The 19984-nt window shown below is 40.1% G+C and overlaps 1 protein-coding gene across 5 annotated transcripts in view; it reads left to right on the top strand.

Moving 5' to 3' along the window:
* robo1 (roundabout, axon guidance receptor, homolog 1 (Drosophila)) overlaps nucleotides 1-19984 on the top strand; it is a 229927-nt gene that overhangs the window by 46309 nt on the left and 163634 nt on the right. The window lies entirely within an intron of this gene.

The following is a 19984-nucleotide window of genomic DNA, read 5'->3' on the forward strand; positions in this document are numbered from 1 at the left end:
GACAATGTCACCGAAGGTTTGGCATTATATGAGCTACTTTCTAGATACACTTGCAAAAGCTGAAAATACAACAGAGGCCTGCGTCACACTGTTTCTTATCGGCCAAAAAAGCACATTCACAATGTGACCTCAAGCAAAGAGTAAACTTGGATGAACTTTCTGGGATTTAGCTACATCATTTGCAATAAAATAATTGGGGTCTTTGGGTGATGAGACTGATATTGTGCAGTACGAAGGGCTTTGGAATCCGATTGGCCAGTCACCCGAGGACGTAACAGGACTTCAAATACTTTCACAATGCAACACAAATGACGGCTGTGTCTACCGGAGGGTCGAGGGATTCCTCCGTTAGCTAGCCTCAGCTGCCCGAAACAAAGCAGTCCACAGATCGTCCCTTTACTCGTCTTTGCACTAAAGCTCGACATAATGCAGGTTGCTATAGCTACCATGTGGAAAAGGGAACATCAACAAGGACACACAGGTCGGATTTGATCACTTGTATAACATGTCATGAAAACAGTCATTCACGAAGATCAGATGCTCATTTAATATGCTAAAAGCCCGATTTGGGCTGGCAGTGTGAAAGCCGTGTTGAGATGCTAGTTTGGAAATGTCAAGTGACTACAAAAAAATACACTTATATGTAAGTTTTGAAAACCTGCTGCAGCTTCTGGAAGAATTGACTCATTTTACAAAGTGAAGTATATACAGCACCGCATTTTACTGTAGAATGACGTATCTTACAGTAAATGCAGTTATATATTTGAACAGTATTTCACCATATTTTGAATCACAATAAACGTGTGAGCATTTACACAGTTACACATGAAGATGGAGTAGTTTTGTTTTCTTTCATTCCTCTTTTTGTTTAAAATCCTTTCTTGAGGAGATGAAAACATTCATGGGCAACAGTGTATTTAGCAAGGCTAATACTTGTTTTTACTACTGTTTTTACATTGAATGTTTCATAATCATTTACGTTGTTCTATAAGTCCCCACAAAATAAAAATAAAATGGTTTAAATTGTTTTATTGGTGTACTACACCACTTTGTGTAGTACTTCAAAATGTTTGCATTTCCAAGTGAATGGCCTCCCTGAGGTTACTGAACGTCATGCATAAATATTAATGCATAATATTCATATTACATTCCAACTCCACCTCTCGATAAGGGATTTCTTGCTCTCACACCAACAGCTTAACTTCACACATTCCTGTTTGCACGCTGGGATCAAGCTGATCATAGATCTCTGTGGCTGTTGAACCTGAGACTGAAATAAGTAACAAGCAAATGCCTAGAGATTGTTTCTCCATATTTCACGGCTGTAACTGATCTCCACATTAGTCGGGGCGAGATGCAGTGTTTCTATAATTAGCAGCGGAAAAGTTACCATACTTTCCCTCTCAATCAGTGTATTTGACATGTGTATTTACAGCAGGGGTATTATGTGCTGTGCGGAGCTGAGAATCCGACCCATCCCCTTCCAGAGTACGTCTCATCAACCAATTCTCCTAAAGAGGCGTGCACTATTACCTGCACTTAAAATATGCTTTTGCAGTGTTGTTTTACAATAGAAATCCTGGGGCACCATAAGATGTTTTTTTTTTGTAATTCAAAAAATGTTTTCAGGTTCATGTTTTATATTTTATGGACCTGCAAAAAGCAAGAAAAAACTTAAATACATCCATTGCTGCACCCCTTCTCCAACTTTCCTTGAAACTGTGTTTTAGCCTGAGTGACTCAGGCTAAAAGCTGTAAGCTCCCTCGATCCTGAACTGGTTCCTGACCCACCCTCCAACTCCAACACAGATGTCTGAGTTCAGGATCAAGAAGACATCTAAACTTGACTCATGGAGCTGAGCTGTACCAACGTGAAAAACACACAAATACATGCATGTAGATAAGTTTACACTGGTTAGGCACATTCAGTTCTCGCCGGGGACGCTGTGGGTGCTGAGGGCGTGTTAAATTCCTCGTGTCCTCAGCACCCACACCCTGGGTGGGGTTGGTAAAGGGGCCGTTCTGTGTGGAGTTTGCATGTTCTCCCCATGTTCCCTTGGTTAACTAATGTGAGCTACCCTCACAAAAACATGCAACAGTCCTGGGCTACACATGCCCCCTCTGGCCAGCAGGGGCGCCAGATGGGGTGGGGAGGATCCGGCCGGAATAACGTGATCCTTCCACGCGCTACGTCCGGCTGGAGAAGCCCCACCCTGTCTGGGGAAGAGAAGCTGCTCACTCCTCAGGTTAAGGAGGAGACCTGAGCTCAGTGCAGGGGGATCGCAATAGAGGATCACAATGTCCCTTAGGTAGGAGCACTGGGTGAAGAAAATGGGGAAAAATCAGGGGATAAAACATATATAAAAAACCCAAACCATTTCAAGTTTTCTGACATTCTTTAAAGGACACAAAGAAAATGTATATATAAATATATATATATATATATATATATATATATATATATATATATATATATATATATATATATATATATATATATATATATATATATATATATATATATATATATATAAACTGGTAGAACTGTACCAAAGTTTGATTTTCAAACAGAGTAATGTCTGTTCTGCTCTGCACAACTCAGCTATTGCTTTAAAAAATTCTCCACATTTTCACAGCCAGGATGTTATTAGTCATTTTATTGTTATTGTTATTTTCATATAATCTGCTCAAAGATTCACCATGTCCGAAATGATGTGATAAAAACACTGGAACACCCAAGGGTTCCACAGTCAGTCTACAGAGCACCTAAACCCAGAGCAACTGTGCAGAAATGATGCACCATGAATGAGGCAATCACGGTACTTCAGGGATGGAGTTGATGAAAAGCTGAAAGGATGTTAAAAGCAGTCCACAAGAGTGTATCAGGGCCGTAGCAGAGTGATGCATGATGATATGACTAAGAAACAGTCCCTCTGTGGTTGTCTGGCCTCCCTTCAAAGTGTCACAGCCATTGTTTCATTTAGAGTTTGTTGACGGCTGGTGTTGCAGCATGATCAACCAGCGTTAGGAATCTTAAGAGATTTCCACACATGTACTGCAGTCCTGAGAGGTTCCAGCAGTAGCTCCAGAGGGCTTGTGATCGTAGCAGAGGATAGCACAGACTCCAGTACACCCTCTTTTTCTCGTAGCCTTCCCCAGCTGTTGATATACAGTACACTCATGTGCATATGAGCGTCAACACCGAAAACTGTCATCAATGAGCCACTTCCACTATCGTCAACGTGCCGTAAACAAAATGCAGCAATTTCTACAGACTCCCTTTTCATCATGTCCTGTCTTCTGTGTTGCTGTAGACAGACGCCCCCACCCCACTCGCGTTTCCATCTGTGAGAGAGTGCATCTGCAGCACAGCAGTGTGAACAGCAACCGCCAAAGTCCTGCCCAAACTGTACGCTCATTGTCGAAAAAATCTGTTGTTCATGTGTGAAAACGGCTTCAGAATCTGTGAAAGACGGAGAGAAAAAAAAAACCTGGACAGCCAGCGCTGCTAGATGTCTCGTGGGATTGATGGCAGACTGGATTCTTCATGAACTGACCAACTCATACTACAATAAAAAGGGATGTTATGTATGAGTCAGCCCGGTCTCACAGCGATCTATAAACATTTAATGTGTAATCCTTTTATATTTTCTAACCCTAAACACGAGTTATAACATGCAACGGTGACTTTGTTTACTCATTTTAACTTTAACCATTTGCAAGTTACAACAATCTATAAACTGTGGGTGAGAGCACAGAAGAAAGGGAAAGAACTGTGGAAAGAAAGGTTAATACGTCTCCTTCCTGCCATCTTTTGCAAACGAAAGTGGAAGAAAACATCTTCTTCATAATTGACTAAATGAAGAATGTGGCATGGATGGTATTAAGTAGTAACACTTTGAAAATGTGCATGGGTTTATCTGACCCACGACTCAGCAGTCACTTATTGCCACTTCAGCTAAATCTCCTGTAATGCCGCCGTCCTGCAGAACGAGTGGCATACTTTTATAGTTCACGCTCAAACGGCATCGGCTTTTGTTCCTGTTTCTCCCTCATTTTTAATAACCATGTACAACTGGAATTTTGAGTCCATGTGCATGTGAGGGTGAATATGTGATAAATAATGAAATCACATGTACTATTTTTAGTGACCAGCTGTCTCCTCTTGTCCACACAGCTCAGATGCGTCCCCCTGTGAAAATCTGTAACTTCAACCTCTCTTTTCACATCATTCACATTTTTAAAGATGTTTTTTTTTGTTTTGTTTAGTTTTTTTGTCAATGATTTCTCAGTCGTGGGCTTGATCTGTTGTTACAGAGACTTTAAAAAACACCTGCAGTTGCACTCTTCAATTCATACAGTGTATTTATGGTGTTTGTGAATAAAGACAAGACTGGCCCGACCTTGACGTGCATCTGGACGGAGCAGGCGATCAGCCGTGTGTTGTTTGCAGAAGTTTTGGTTTCCACTTGGACTAAGCCTCATTCTTGTGATGGATGAGGCCGATTATAGGATTTACTGCTGATTTGCTCTGGAGATTCTCCATAAACACGACCAGCTGCCTCTCAAAAGTCAACTGCATTTCAGATATTCCTTTCCTGCCCCCCAAACGATAGGTTTTGATTTTTCATTAGGAACAAACAACTTTATAAACTATACAAATATATAACACTCTCTGCACTCTCTGAAAGTAAAAAAGAAACAAAAAAAAACGGACACATTTAGTTTTATGGTTTTGGAGGTCTACGTTATAAAAGTAATGCTGGTAGGAGACTGTCAAGAGAAAGTATCCTGCATTTTGGAGTGAATGTCTTATACCTTTAGACAGTAAGTTAAGACTTTATAAAAACAGTTTCCTTTGGCGACTGCTTCTGATGAGACGTCAGCATGAGCTTTAAATACTGCAAATAGTAATTATGGTTAAAACGGGCAGGCTTTCCACAGGAGTGGCATGAAGGTATAAACTCTTGTAGCCAATAGATGGCAACAGTGGCATACAAGCCTGGCGGAGTTTGAAAAAAGAGGAGCGAGTGCTAATGAGCAAAGGAATACTCCATCATGTGGTTTGGGTCAGAGGCCATGTGGAGATCAGACAGTCTTAGCCACAGACACACAGTCATCAGAAATGCAGTCCAAACCAGTACTTGCTCGCAAGCATGTAGAACAATTATTCTAGACGCCTCACTGTGTATAAGGAATGCATTATATTTTAAATGAGGCCTGGGAGTACCAAGTCAAGTTCTTCCAAATGTACTTTGAGACACTTCTCTCCATCATGTCTTTTTCCATAACAAATCGTTGGAAAATGAATTAAAAGCAACATTTTTACCGTCCTTGCGCTCAACCTCTTTTGGGTTAATTGCTAGATTCATTAATGAGCACTGGGTCCTTGATTTTTTTCATTTTCTTTTTTTTTTTGTGACACACCTTTCATATTTCACTCTTTCCAAGGCTCTTGGAGGTACAGGCACATTTTTTAATTAGCTGCAAATCTCAATTACTGCATGTCACAGGCAAGGTCAGAGACGAGACTGCAGAAGGTCAGTCAGGGGTGTAAGGGGAGGAGGTGGGGATGTAATCAGGCGGCGCCTCTGTGTCACAAATTATTGAATATTCATCCCACCACAGCGCCTTCAAAGTGTGCAACCTCATCCAGTATATGTGGGAAAATAGCGCGGTAAAAAAGGCTTTCTTAGTCATTTCCACATATGGCAGAAACTACCAACGTACTTTGCAAGGATGTTTTATGCGCATGATTTTCTCACTTCACAATTCTATATTCAGCTTTTATCATTCTAACAGAAAAAAGACTTGTGTTGAATTCACATGTGGAAAAACAACCTCGGATTCTATAATTTCTGAGAAAAATTAGAGCTTTTGAAATGGAGAGAAGTGGGAAAAACTAAGAAAACATGTCAACACTGAGATCAGAGATAGACCTTGAAGACTTTGGACTGTAAGGACATGCTGGACTCCATATTCAGGAAGTACTGTTACCTCTCCCTGATGCTTTAATGCAGGTTTCACAAGCTGTTTTATAGGCATATAATTCCACTTACAAATGTCCTGCTTTTCTCATCTGTAACTGAAGCCAGAAAGATTGCAAAAAGTGAAAGAAATAGGGAGAATAAACCCTATTTTTTAAATCATTTCTGGTGTTCACATTAGGGATGGGCGGTATGGACAAAAACATTTATCACGATAATTTCTGGCATTTAACCCAATAACGATAAAAAAAATACCAATACAAAAAGTGTCATCAACGGGAATATTTCTTTCTTTCAGGCTCATTTCTTTCTTTCTTTCTTTCTTTCTTTCTTTCTTTCTTTCTTTCTTTCTTTCTTTCTTTCTTTCTTTCTTTCTTTCTTTCTTTCTTTCTTTCTTTCTTTCTTTCTTTCTTTCTTTCTTTCTTTCTTTCTTTCTTTCTTTCTTTCTTTCTTTCTTTCAGGCTCATTTCTTTCTTTCTTTCTTTCATGCTCATTTCTTTCTTCTTTCTTTCAGGCTCATTTCTTTCTTTCTTTCATGCTCATTTCTTTCTTCTTTCTTTCTTTCTTTCTTTCTTTCAGGCTCATTTCTTTCTTTCTTTCTTTCTTTCTTTCTTTCTTTCTTTCTTTCTTTCTTTCTTTCTTTCTTTCTTTCAGGCTCATTTCTTTCTTTCTTTCTTTCTTTCTTTCTTTCTTTCTTTCTTTCTTTCTTTCAGGCTCCTTTCTTTCTTTCTTTCTTTCTTTCAGGCTCATTTCTTTCTTTCTTTCTTTCTTTCTTTCAGGCTCATTTCCTCAATTTATTGTTTTTACCGTGAGATGACAAATTCTTACCGTGGGGAATTTTTTTGACGGTTTATCGTGAACGGTAAAATATCGCCCATTCCTAGTTCACATCAATAAATGTGTTTTTTTTTTGCATAAAAGACCTTCAGCATTCTTGTGGATTCTCCTTTCTTGTAAAAAAAAAAATATATTGCAATCACATTGTGAGAAAAGTCAAGTGGACAGTCAGATGAAACTATGAAGAACATGGCTGCTTCACTTTTATTCACAAATAGGTTCAGCAGTGAACACTGTGTTTGTGTTTAATTTTAAGTATCATTCATCAACCTTTTCACGAACCATTTTCTTTGATGAGGCAGCCCTGTCCCTCTCGAGGCTTTCCTGAAATACCGCCGGGTGCTCGGGCCCACAGTAAAGCGAGAGCCCACGTATCAGCCCGTCTGGCTGACAGCAGCAAAGCCCACCGTCCGACCACAGCAAAGGCTCGGCGGGCTGTGAACCGTCCCAGACAAAAATCTGCCGGGCCTCTGTTTTCCTCTGACTTCACTGATGAAGTGGTAATTGTAGGAGAGGCCTCACACTTCCACGAGAGCAGACCATCTGCGTTCAGAAGTTGTCGTGCCACATTTAATTACTGACCTCATGGTACTCACATAAGTTGAGGTTTATGAGCTACACATGTAGAAATGACTGTTTGCGTTGATGGTCAGTCAGCAGCATGGAAAGTCCCTCTTATGTGGATTAAAAAAAATAGAGAAACTTCACATTATTTGAAAGATTTGATGGTTTTTTGACTCATCTTTCCATCTTTAGACATACTTTTTTGGTACATGGGTGTGTGAGAGAGGGGAACAAAAGAAAAACCTCTGTTGCAAGATCTCAATGCACATAAATGTTGAAAAAAAGACATACTTTTAAAGCAACACACTGAGCAGGGGACAGCTTATTTTCTGCAACAGCATGTTTCTGGAAATGAGCTCAATACTGTTTGGAGTTTTTTTTTCTGCTGGGATAAGTGCCATGGTGGCAGTTACACATTGCTGTAAACACAATCCAGCTGTGTCAGTGGTCGCGCATCCATGATTGAGGAGGCTCCGAGTGTATCAGCATCTCTTCCCAGCTGAGACAGCATTTACACACACACCTCATTTACTTGTGATGATCAACTCGGTTTTCCGCCATTAGTGGAGTCATGGAGCCATTTGCTTTTCGCCTCCTTCTATATCAGTAGCAGCTGGTGGTCGCAGCAGAGTATGAAGAGAAAATCTGTGGACCAAAAACAGCTAGAGGCTAGTCAAGTCAAGCTCCACCCAAATACATTTTCCTTAAATTAGCACGTATTTGCCATTTTGATTGAATTTTGGTTGAACTGAGAGAATTGTTCAAAAAACTAAAAGAAAGTAAAGTAAATCATAAAATAAATTTATGAAACAGTTTATCATAGATTGAATATTTTGTAGAATGGAGGCAACTCTGTGCTGGTTAAGTCAGGCAGCATTAGCAGTCCTGTATTAATATAATGATCTGTCCCAGGAGGCAAATTCAGCAGAATAACTATCGATAATCCATTTATATGTTGCTGTTTTAGTTTATTGATTTGGTAAAGCCTCTGAATACCTCTTTCACTGCCAAAAATGCATCCTTTAAATCCTTAAACTGACCTGACCGGCTGCAGCTGCAGAGAACCATCTTTTCTTTCTTTTTTTTTCATAGTAACATCTGCTGAGAGCAAGGATGATGTTCAAGTCTGCTGTTTATCGCTGTAATGGCTAACGTTTGAATAAGCAGAATAAGCTAGTACATCCCTGCGATGGGCCGGCGAGCTGTCAGTGGTTTACCCCTGCCTCATGCTGGAAGCGAGCCGTGATCGGCCCAAGCAGATCCCCGATACCCTGAACAGGAATATTAATGGATGAACCGATGGATTGTTTGCAGAAAGTTGAAGCTGAGGGAAACATAAAAGGAAGTTCCGGATAAGGAGATTTGGGCCAATAACCTGTCAATGTCACATAAATGTGCAAAGACAACCACAATGGAGCCTTAACAGGAAAACAGTTCTTCAAAAGCTGTGACAAAATGTCAGTTGACCAAAAAACGAAACCGGATCGCTCGAATCCACGCAGCAGAAAAGACGACTCTCAGATGATTTCACTTTTGTCCACTTTGTGTGCAGTTTCCTGTCACTTTGTCTGAGCAATGTGAACCATGCATGTAACAGAAAAGCCATCTTTTATTATCCTTCTTTTTTCTTTTTTTGGTGAAGCTCTAGTTCATCTGCTTAAACTGACACAGTTTTCCACCATTTTCCCTCCAACCACACTGATGCATGAACTCTCTTAACTTCGCTCTGCCTGCCCGAGACAGACTGACACAACACCAGAGTGCAGTGTGATTAAAGTGAAGGAGCTCAGAAATAGTCGCTGACCACATGAAGGCCGTATTACCGCCAGATGTCTGACACCATGGCGAGCATTCCCTCTCCATATCCGTCTTGAGCCCTTGTGAATTTAACAGATATTTTGGGGGGATTTCGCAAGATGGACTGAGCAGAAGATGTGCTGCAGTGACAAACAACCACCTTTTGAGATTGTGGACTTCTTTTGAAACCAAAATCGTATATTCATACCTGCCTGCAGAACATCTAGCTGCAATCCAAAGAGTCACCTGACACTAATAAATGTAGCTGATTTGGTGTGGTGAAGGGGTGACAGCAGGGAAGGCTGCACCGAGCACTGACGGGAGGTGTGTAGAGTTGCACTTTGTCTTTTGTTGCATTTCTCGCCTTCTCTGGATTTACGATCTGCTTCTCACAGCCTCTGGCCCTTCGGTGCCTTAGCAGTCCCATGTGTCATAGGACACCGCTTCTTTCCAGCCAGTAAAAACCAGAAACCAGGACTCATAAGGCTATTGTGGACTTTATTTGACATCGAGGAAAAAGTCAATTTTATTTTTATGACACACATAAACAGTTAGCTTAAGAAGAAACTATTATTATTGAATTTTTTTTAAAGATTTTGTGGCTTTGGTGGCCTTTATTTAGACAAAAAACATGTGGTAGAGAGAAGGGGAAGACATGGAGGCCAGGATTGGAACCCGGACCGGCCGCGCGGGCGCGATAACCTCTATAGATGCTGCGCCTGCTCAACCAACTGAGCTATCCGGCACAGAAGCTATTAAAAACCGTTCATTCCTCTGGCGGGTTACCAGTACAGCTGCTTACAACTGGTGAATAACAGATGCAAAAGTTGATGCTTTGAATTATTGTTAAAGTAGGTAGCATAACCGTGAGGGCGACCCAAGACAACAAACAGGGCTTTATCAAAGCCAGATGTGGCTACTCTTGATGTTATTTCACTTTGACTTGTAGGATGAAATATCCCAGCTGGTATCCATCCTTTTTTTCATGTTAGCACATGAACGTGGCTCATTTTCCGTGCGCCAGGTCAGCCTCTCCTCTGCCGATGGTAGTGATATTGTGAAGCCTATATAATTGTAGGCTAATAGACATGTTTAGAGATAAATACGCTTGAGATGTAACCGAATAAGTTTCACCGGTAAGGTTCTGTACCGACATGACTTATAGCAAATGGGTTGTGAAATATTATGAATTGTTTTACAGCCTGTAATTTTGTTGTCATCTCTAAAGCCGGTGGCGTGTTGGCAGGTGGAAACAAGCTTGGATTTAATGAGGTGACATTTTGATTTGATACTACTTATTAGGTTTATTAAAGTTATATTATTAGTTGTTTTATTTCATGCAGTAGCAGTCTCTTTTTTGTCTTCTGAAGGGTGATTTGGTTCATAATTTGCATCAGAAAGGGTCTAAACCGATGTTGAAATGTGATCCATGGCAGGGCGACCTGTGTTGGAATAAGCGTCATTATAGATAATGGATGGATGGATCCTTGGCATGACAGCTTTAGAGCTATGACTTTGAATTCCAAGGGGGAAATGTATAGCATAACCTGTCAAACAGAGGAGACACCGAGTTCTCACACTGTAAATCTTCATCCGGCCTTCCGCTTTTTGTCTTGAAACTCGCTTGAGGTGATACGGTCTTAAGCCCTTTTCCACTTGACAACCTAATGAATTTCATCACTACACATTTTAACACATCATTTGTCTTTCTTTAGCACGGCACAACTTTTCCGGACGATGCCAAAGGCAGTCCGTCAAGACTCTGAATGGGTTTAATCTCGGCTGTCTCGCAGAACGAACTACTTCTCCTGGATTCCTTTCCAGTGAGCCGTTGGATGTTTGAAACGCTGATCCTTGGGCCTTTGGACTAAAAAATGACATCACAAATGTGTAAGGCTCTTTGACACACTTTAGAAAAAGTCTGGGTGTCATTATCCAGTGTGATAGCCGAAAATCAAACCCTTGCCGCAGGCTGGCTTGACATTTCATCTTTGTTCCCGCTGCTAAAACAAGCAACAACAAAAGGAGAACAAGCTCTTTCATGTCAGTCGGTAGATTTAGACCATCTTCACAGTTCCTTTGTGGCCTCACCAGCTACTTTGCACATCTGTTGATATGTAGAAAGAGCAACTAAAAAGCATGATGCACATTCTTCTTCTTCTTTCTATATATATTGATGTTTGTAGCATCTACAGAGATTGTCTCAGTAGTTCTGAGTAATTGGCGTCTTGCCTGAAATGCTCTTACCGCACATCTTCCCCAGGCTTCATTTTCATCTCATCTAATCGGAGCTCAGCATATTGAAAGCAGAAGTTGGGGTTTATCTTCACTCTCTCATTGGACTGTGAATGGCTGGAGTGTGCTCCAGTAAATGAGCATACACATGTTGCCGCCTGACAAGCACCGATCCGTGGTGGAGCGAGAGCGTTTGTGCAGACAGCGTGAGGCTGCGGGCCGGAGATAGTGCCTGCTGTTTGTTCAGATTGCTTGACTTCAGATCAGATGGCGACTGAGCTGTGACATGGTTAATCACAGAAAAATGAACAGAATCACTGCCTTGAAGTCACTGCTGAGCTGCCATGTGCAAAGCATTCTCCTACCTCAAAGTACGTACTAGTACAGGTTTTACCAAAGAGGAACAAGCCCGGCTGCAGACTCAACATGAAGCAGGTGATCAAAGAGCTTTTTGTGAAATTAACATAGTAAGACCTGATGCAAATATAGGTACGTTTGCCTTTTAATGCCTCAAGCATCACTGGTTTCTTCAAGCCAAATGCCCTGTATTGATGGATACGAGTCCCGAGTCAGTGACTAACAGTGCAAGCTGTAGGTTTTCTTTGCAGACGGTCTTGTTGACAGTTTAATGAGGACGTTCTGAAACAAATCCTTGACAGAAACTCTCAAGGCCTATCAGACTGGTCGCTGTTAACTTGCTTCCATGTGCGTTGTATTTTAGAGTTTAGGCAACCTAATTTAAAGTCAATTTTAGTGCCTAAAAATAGTCAAAGTATAATATCTTAAAGTGCCTGTAAAGTGGTGATTTAGGTGTACTTGATGAAGCCGCCAGTGAGTGTGCATAGTCATGGTTTATGCTTGTTTTTATGTTTTAAATTAGATTATATCTTGTTAGGTAGGCTAAAATTTTTCATAATTTTTTTCTGTTATCATCAGATATTCATTCTTATTCAGTTAGAGGTCGGAATAACTTTCATTTACCTCTTTGTCGTACCTGCAGTCACCAATCCTTTATCAAATTCCATGGCCCTCAACTCTGGAACTGTTTAGATAGGTCTCTTAAGTTAGCGTCATCCTTAAAAATGTTTAGGACCAGCTTGGTGGGGTATCTTTTATTTAGACAAAATTAATCAGGCTATTCCTACTGAAATTAAATTGCCATTTCATGGATATTTTTGTTTGTGTACTTATTGTATTTTTCTTTGTTTCTTTTACCTTTTCTTTTTTCCTTTCTATTCTTTTGCTATTGACTGATTTGTTTTGGTGATTTTGTATTGAGGGGAGGATTTCTTATAAGCCCTTCGGGCTTCTTTTCCTCTCCTGCACAAATTATTTGTCCTTGTATGATAAAAAAAATTATTGTGTTATCACTGTGCAAAAAAAAAAAAATAAATAAATAAAAAGCGTAGCTTTGAAATGATAAATGACTGTCAGTTCAGTTACATGTTAACTGAGTGTCAGGGGTTTTACAATCATTCTTTATGTGCTATGGACACACGTTACAGCTTAATTAAAACACACACAAACAGACCCCACAGCCATTTAGTCTCTTAACAAACATACATAGGAACTCCATACATCCAGTGCAATATACTCCCTATAAGTACAAATTCAAACTTAACTTATTTACACTTAGTGCAATACTTTCACTTAGCTCTTCATCTGGCTCTCTGTAAAGTCTGTATCTTGTGTCTTTCCTACCTGATATGTCTTCATGTGTGGCTTTGTCATGTGACTGTATGTTAGTCGCTTTATCTTTTTTAATACGACTGGACTGGTTAGTTACAATTTCATTGTGACCTGATACAGTGACAAATAAAGGTATCCATCTATCTACAGAAACTATCTGAGAACAGTATAAGGTTTGATTGTAATACAGTCCTGTTGGTCCTTGACAGCTTTTACATTGAAAATTAATAAAAACTGTTTATATTTAAGCAAACTATATTTAAGTATATTACGCTAAATAAATATGTAGTAAGATGCACCCTAAATCATGGGAGTCAACTCTTATGTATTTATGTATTTATGTCTTAGTCATCAGGTCAATGTTTTCCAGCAGATTTATTTTTTTTAAATCTAAATATTCTTACTATTTATGACATCAACAGTTACCAAATATGCATTTTTCTTTACAAAATATTTTCCTCAGAAGGAAATGTTCCTGATCACTTTAGTTCATACTTTGCCACTAACTCCCAAATTCATTCCTACTCAACTCGGCAGGCCCTAGCCCTACATCCGCCTAAATGTCTGGAATCAAGAAGCCAATTTTTGTTTAGATTTAGAGGTGTCAAAGTCTGGAATAGTTGGTACCATATTGCAAAACATTGTAGGTCCCTATCCATGTTCAAAAGTCGCTCAAGAGAGCATTTAATTCAAAAATGTAGTCAAGAAAGCTCTTAATGTTCTTGTGTTGCCATTTGTTCAGCTTAATACTCATATTTTCATGATCATGTGTACAGTAATTTTTTTTTAATCTTTTTTTTTTATTATTATTATTTTTTTATTATTTTATTTTCATTCATGTTCTACATGCAATTTTTATGATTTATTTTTATTTTTATGATTTTATATCCTCATAAGGATTTTGTTAAATGTTATTAGGTGGGGGCTCCTCATAAGCCTACTGGCTTGCTCGCTCCTCCCTGCACAGTTTCTTTTAACTGAACTTAACTTGTGTAATGTTCTTTTTGTTATGTGCTAAATAAACTAAACTAAACTAAACTAAGCAGAAGAAGAAACCTTTTGAATGAAAAATCAAGTTCAGCTGCCTTTTATTCAAATGTTTATAAACACATAGAAGGACTTGACTTCCTTCCTCAGAGCACAAATGACTTGAAAAATGAAGACATTTTATTTAACGTGACTGGTTTTGCAAAAACTGTTTTACAGCAAAGGTCAGGGGGGAGGTAAAAGGAGCAATAATAACCAATAATTGCATGTCAGTGAAGCTATTCAGCAAGCATGACTTCAAACTGTGATTCAGTAAGCGTTCACTCATCTGTTTTGACCATAACACAGCTTGAGAGAAGAACGAAATGAATAGGTGTGCGTGGTGTGAACTGACAGCTTTGTGTCATAACATCAAAGTCTGAGGAGGCCATACATCACCGGTGGATCTTATCCTCTGTTTGGATTACGTTACAGAAATTCCCCTTGGCTCGCATTAGTGCCACAAACAGCCTCGAAGCATTTACCAGAAACGGAGGGCACAGGTGAGCTGGGAATGATAAACAACTATCGAGCCTCTGCATCTTTGTTCAACAGAATTAGTATGCTAAGCAGGGTGGTTGCTTTGAAGTGAGTCCTGGAGTCACATGTCAGGCATTATAGTCACATTGTCTGATTAGAAACAGTTACCAGCACAACACATTTTCACAAATGTTTGCATGTGCAAGCAGCTTGAGAATGTGGACCGGAGACTTTTTCTTCTCTGGTGTTTAGATTTTGGAAAGAACTGCTTGCATTAACATATTGATTGAATTTTCTGAGATTACACAAAAGTAAGCATGAACCAAGTTGCAGGGCTCTTGAATTCCCCTGAATTTTTGAGTGCACACATGTCCCTGATTACGCAAATGAAATAGCAGGAAGTGGTAGCGTCACTGTAGTTTGTCATTAATTTTCTGCAACCTTGAAATAAGGTTTGAATTATCTGCTCCGCTGCCCCCTTAACTAATCTGCTCTAGTCACAAGCCTGCGGCTTCTCTTTTAGATTACTGTTGCACTTTTATCTCTTGTCTTCCTCGGAGTATTGAAAAAAGGATTTTGATATATTTATTTATTTATGATAACCCAAGAAAAAGAGTGTCAGCTTGCATTGCTCACTTAAATCTCAGGACTGTGAGGTGAACTTTCAGGTATGGCGGCAGCAGAGAGAATACAATGTCCTTGTGAGAAGGTATCCATGAAGTTCAGCGTTCTGTCAGCTGTGACGGTGTGGAAATCGTCAAGCTGCTTCTGAGTCATGGCCACGAGCTTTACAACCCAGATTTGTAAATAACAAGCATTGAGAAACTGTTAACATTGGGTACGGGGCTTTACATTTTTTTGATGATCTTATTTTTCTTACCTAAGATAAAAACTCTCAATCTGTCTCTCTATGCTCTATTTTAGGGCTGGGCGATATGGACCAAAAGTCATATCTCGATATTTTCTAGCTAAATGGCGATACTCGATATATATCTCGATATTTTTTCTGTGCCTTAATTGGGGTTTCCCCCAAAGCATTATAGCATAGCATCTCTGTTAGCATCTCTGTTAGCATCTATGTTAGCTTCATTTTTTTCTGAGGCAAACCCTTAAAATGTCACACAGGTACCTTTATTAACAGAGGTCTGCACAATATCAACATGTATAAAACAAATGAAATAAAAATAAACTGCCTGCATATATAGAATAAAAATGCTTCTTGAATAAAATAAAACAAATATCCCTTTCCTGCATAACAATTAAATTAAAATACACTGTGCAATTAATACAATGTAGACAGTAACAGGCAGACTTTTCCACTGAGGTTGACAGTTGTGCAAATAACAAAACATTTGTGCAAATCTCAAATAAAACATTCAAGTCAATTTGTCACAAAATAAGCTATATCAAAATCGTAAAAAAAAAATGTAAAAAAAAAAAAAAAAAAAAAAAAAATTTAAATCGATATAAACGATATTGTCTCGTACCATATCGTGTTTGAAAATATATCGATATATATTAAAATCTCGATATATCGCCCAGCCCTACTCTATTTATTAGTCCGTCTCGCCCTGTGTCAGCAAAATGAACCTCTGGACTTATGGCAACTCGGTTTGTCTGAGCTCCACCACGATGTCAGCACAAGTCCAGACCGCTCGCGGGCTTTGAACTTGTTTAACGTCAGTGTTGTCAACCAACCGAGAGGCAAAGTTTCAAGTAGGCATGATGATATTTGTCACGTCATGTGAAGGTGTGGAAATGAGATATCCATGGAAAGTATTACACAAAAGTCCTCCAATTCAACATGCTCACCAGGGATAAAACTGCTCTGAAAAGCAGCTGTGAGTGAGAACGTATAGTGTCAGCTGCTAACTGGCCACGATTCTGCTTCGCACTGAGGGATTTACACAGAGGTTCAGTCAGCGGCGCTGCAATATTTAGCAACCCCGAGCCAATCAGCACTATTTGTCCTGGAACTGCCTTGCTGCATTCTGCGAGGGGCTGTTGAAGCTCCACCAGCATGTGAATCGACACGTACTGTTTTTATTTTTTTGCACGTTCATGCGGCCACAATAAACCGACCCCGCGTTCACGGATGGATGCTTCCAGTTGTGAGGATTGACGTGTCTTTATTTGCTGTGGGTTTTGTAACCAACGAAACTGTGTTTGGAAAGAGATATGATACACAACACTGCAGGGCAACTGTCAACAGAGAAATCTGTGTGTGTGTGTGTGTGTGTGTGTGTGTGTGTGTGTGTGCGTGTGCGTGTGTGCGTGTAAGCATCCATTCACACACAAACTGGCAAGTCTGATCAGAATTGCTGTTTGCCATCGCGCTGATCCTCCGTCTTGCTGCACTGTGGAACTCCGGCTGTAAAGTCAAAGATCATTTGGAAAACGTCTGCAAAATCAACTTCTGTTAAATTTTTATCTGACTTCCTTTTTTTTACTAACAATTAACCAATTCGAACAAATACGGTTTCAATTATTGCAGTTTATAACTGCCAATATTATGGCAACAGTCTTAATTACGTGCTGAAAAAATAATACAAGAGTGCAACATGAAATTGATACTCAGACATAATAATCTTCTCCTCATGCTCTTCCTTCTGATTATTACCCATCCACAAACTACTGAAAAGCAGTTTGTGTGTTTTGAAGGTGCATATCCAAGTTATTATACACTGTTATTTTGCTATGTGAACATGTAGAGGTGTAACTTCAGACTCCCAAGTGAAAGTCCAGACCTTCTCCCTCTCTGTGTGTTGTAATCTGAGCTGCTCGTTTCAGTGTTGAAGCAGCTGGTCCGGCTGGATGTGCATGTTGTTGCGTGTGAGTTCCTGCTGTGCAGTCTCCAGTGGGTGAAAGTCCAGATTTTGTTCTCCGGAGAAGATGCCTCTCACAAAGAGAGGAACAAGACCAGAGCCCGTGTTGGTGTGTTTGCTCAGCGTCATGGAGACCGATGAGACACGGCATGTCCTGGTTAGCCTCACACCTCCATGGTCCTTAGTCCGGATTTTGGACCTTTATGTATTGTTCCTCCATGGCTGTGTGTCTCCCACGGATCAGAAACATGCACATTAGGTTTAGTTTCCGTTCTAAATTGAGTGCTGGAGTTAAATTGCACATGGATGGTTTTGTCGTTTTTGACTTTGGGCGGCGCTGTCCTGAACTGGCGACCTGTCTACGGTGTTCCCACCTTTCACCCAATGACAGCTGGGATACGCTTTAGCACCCCCTTCCCATCGCCCCCCACCCCCCCTGCGACCCTGAGCAGGATGAAGCAGCTGTAGAAAATGGGTGCATTGATGGAGGAACTGCTAAAAAGGCTTGAAATTAGGTGTCACTTTTAGTTTCGGCGTCATTTGCTATGGGCTGAGATTCATTTGTTTTGGACTGACTGGTTTTCTAATGGTTTCTGAGTTTTCATATTGGACCTTGAACAGGGTTTTAACTGTATTTAACTCCTTCAGTTGTCAGCCTACAGGAAACCAGCGGTCATGCAATTATATAAAGGCAACTTTTAATTACTGTGGTACTGAATGAGTACTGCTTATGAGGCCGGATGTGATAAAATATGTGATGATGGATATCACTGTAATTATTTTTCTCTTGTAAAATTTAAAATTAGGATATATGAATCTGGCATACTAATTACATCTTGCTTGGTATTATTTATGCGCTGCGAACCTTGCTTGAATTTGTGTTAGTGTAGTAACAGACATGGTGAAAGGACATTTGGTCTCCAGAGCTGAGTTTGTATGTCTTGGCCTGGCTCACTTGTTCCACGTTCTCACAACCGGTCCTGCCTAACCTAATGCTCATATATACATATATACAAAAAGTTGGAATGATTTTGTTTTCTGTTGCGTGATTCTGTTGTAGGTTCTATTCAGTGTTGTTGCTGTTTTGGAGCTTTTATGTTGTTCCTGGGATCTTCTGGAGTCACTTGAAGTGTTGGAATGGTTCTATGGAAGCAACCCCAGCTAGAGGAGCTCCATCTAATCTGACAGTTTTTCCATGAAAATAAAATTCCCTCACAAAATTCCCTCCACGATTGTGAGGCTATAGTATTAATTTGCTTATTTGTTCTTTTTGTCGATTCTTCTGTGAAAATTGTAATTCCCCGCTCTGTTTACTACTTTGCTTTTACATATGTTGTAGGACCAGTCCCGTACAATTCAACAGTAATCCTTCTGCGCTATTTTCTCTATAAGTCCTGATAAACATTTGAATGATACTAATACATTTGGACACAGACACGTAATAGAAATAATGTAAATTATAAATTGGCTATAAGATAACTAAAAAAAAAATGTCTGGCTGTCTTATAGCAGCCAGCTTGAGATCTGGATATGTGGATTGACTGTGCTAAGATTTGTTTCCATTTCCCTGCACTACTACTTTTTGCCTGCTGTAAAGTATTGCATGTTACCCTAAAAGAGTTACATTTCCAGAATTCTAAGAATAGGACCTCATCCTATTCTCTAAATGAATTATCACGATCATGAATAGGTAAACCTTGTCTTATTAAAGGAGCTTGAGGCTCCTTTTAAGAAATGAGACTCTCTAGCGCCACCCTTCACCACGACGGCCGTTGGGGGTACTGCAGCCAACAGTGAAGCCGGCACGGGAGAACGGGGAGAACGCACATGCAGCGTCATGTGACGTCACATCCACAGGACAGCGCGGGAAATTCCGGCCCGGAATTGCAGCACATTTTGCAGCACACAGCCTGTTCAAGGCAAAGGAGAGATACACTAGAGGGCTCATTCTTTTTGGTTTGGAACGCTTCATCTGACTTTATTACTAGAAAACTTAAAACGTATACAAATTATTTTCATAAATCCTGCCTCAATCCTGCCTCATGCTCCTTTAAATATAAAATCTGATAGAGCATCACCAATAACAAATCCTTTAATATCAGGACTGCTGGCTCTGGCTTCTTCTGAATGAGTGGGACATCGTCTGCATAAAGGCATAGTTTGTTCCCTATGTCTTACTACCTTATAGGGCCATGTACTGTCTTATTAAAGGTATAACCTGATAGAGCATATGCACCCATACCAAATCCATTAATCTCAGGACGGCTGGCTCTGCTTTCTTCTGGATGAGTGGGATATCGTCTGCATAAAGGCATAGTTTTTTTTTCCCTATGTCTTGTTACCTTATAGGGCCGAGTCTTGTCTCATGGTCTCAGCAAACAGCTCAATAACAAGGCTGGACAGCCCTGGCAGCAGCCACATTACGAGAGGATGGTCGCAGACCGACCTGCATTGACCTTGATTCTGGCACGTTGTGGCATCGTTTTCCTTTATGACAGGCAGCTACACGGCTCCCTTATTAATGCAGTATATCTGTCATCTCTA

This window comes from Cololabis saira, chromosome 4 (genome assembly GCF_033807715.1).
Source record: "Cololabis saira isolate AMF1-May2022 chromosome 4, fColSai1.1, whole genome shotgun sequence".
Classification (NCBI taxonomy): Eukaryota; Metazoa; Chordata; class Actinopteri; order Beloniformes; family Belonidae; genus Cololabis; species Cololabis saira.